This window comes from Palaemon carinicauda, chromosome 12, assembly GCF_036898095.1.
Source record: "Palaemon carinicauda isolate YSFRI2023 chromosome 12, ASM3689809v2, whole genome shotgun sequence".
Lineage (NCBI taxonomy): Eukaryota > Metazoa > Arthropoda > Malacostraca > Decapoda > Palaemonidae > Palaemon > Palaemon carinicauda.
In genome coordinates, this window is record NC_090736.1 from 57,914,404 (window position 1) to 57,916,131 (window position 1,728).

Genomic DNA, 1,728 nt, shown 5'->3' on the forward strand with positions numbered 1-1,728 from the left:
GATCAGCTAGTGTGGGCAGGTTTCCTGTTATGGCTGTTATTGGAGCAGGATGGTGTAATAAAATGCCCCCATATCCAAGATCACTAGCGTCTGTTTGGAGATAGAATGGTTTGGTGAGGTTAGGTGCCATTAATATAGGAGGAGATGACAAGTAAGTTTTTAGCTGGTTAAATATTTGATCATGTTGTTGGCTCCAAGAAAAATTTACTTTTGAAGAAGTTAAAGCAAATAGTAGTCCTGTGAATGGTGAGAAATTTGGACTGAACTTAGAGTAATATCCTACCATGCCTAGAAATCTTTTTAATTCCTGTTTGGTAGTTGGAACAGGATAAGAAGTTATGGCGCTAATATTTGCATCATGGGTTAATACTTTACCACTGCCAACTCGATGACCAAGGTAAGATACCTGACCTTTGCAGAAATTACTTTTTGCTAAGTTGACCGTTAATCCATGTTGTTTCAACCTTGAGAAAACTTCTTTTATCTTTTGAATATGGGTTTCCCATGTGTCAGAGGCAATAATGATGTCATCTAAATATACAAATACCTTTTCCAAGTCCTGTAAAATTAAAGACATTACTCTTTGGAAGGTGGCAGGTGAGTTGGCTAATCCGAATGGCATTACATTATAACTAAATAATCAAAATGGAGTGATAAATGAAGAAATTTCCTTTGCCGTTTCTGTTAACTTAATTTGGTAATAACCCTTCAACAAATCTATTTGGGATAAGTAGGTCGAATTACTTACTTGGTCAATGATATCTTGTATTCTTTGTAGAGGATACGAATCTTTAATTGTTAAATTATTAATCTTCCTGTAATCGGTACAAAGACGAAATTTACCATTTTTCTTTCCTACTAGGAGACATGGGGAAGCCCATGGTGACGCACTGGGTTCTGCCAATCCTTCTCTTATCAAGTAGTTCACTTCTTCTTTCATGATACCCAATTTCTTCTGTGATGTTCGATAGAAAGCTTGTTTAATGGGTGCAGCACCTGGTTGTAGTTTGATGTCATGACCTAGCATGGTGCATCTGCCTGGTTTATCTGAAGTTATACTAGGAAATTCATGGAATAGAGCTACTAAAGATTTACATTTTGATGCAGATAAGGGTTGTAGATAGTCTGATAAGTTTTCCAAGATCTTTGAGTTTTGAGAATCCTGCCAAGATGCAGTTATTGGATCATCTGTAAATTGATCCATAGGACAATCTATGTATGGTATGGCACTAGTAATCATTACCGTTTTACTATCAGCTGTTGAGGGAGACAAATAGGCCTTTAAGAGGTTTATGTGGACTAATTAAGTAGACTTACGCTTATCTGTAGTGGCGATTATATAGTTGGTTGGCGAGATACGTTGAGTGATGGTATATGGTCCCTGGTATTTCTCTCGTAGGGGAGAGCCTGCAATCGGATGGTATAGCAGCACTGCATCTCCTACTTTGAAACTTCTGGTTTTAGCCTTTTTATCATAGTTAATCTTCATCTTCTCTTGAGCTGTTATCAAGTTAGTTTTGGCAATGGAGTGAAGATCTGAAAGTTTCTTGTCGAGTTCTGAAATATATCGGGAAAGAGGTACCTCATTATCTCCCAACTTCAGGATGCGTTCTTTGACTGAACTGAGGATAGTTCGTGGCCATCGACCGAAGAGTAGTTCAAAAGGTGACATACCAGTAGAATGATTTCGAACTCCTCGTATGATGTACATGATCAGTTCCAAATTGC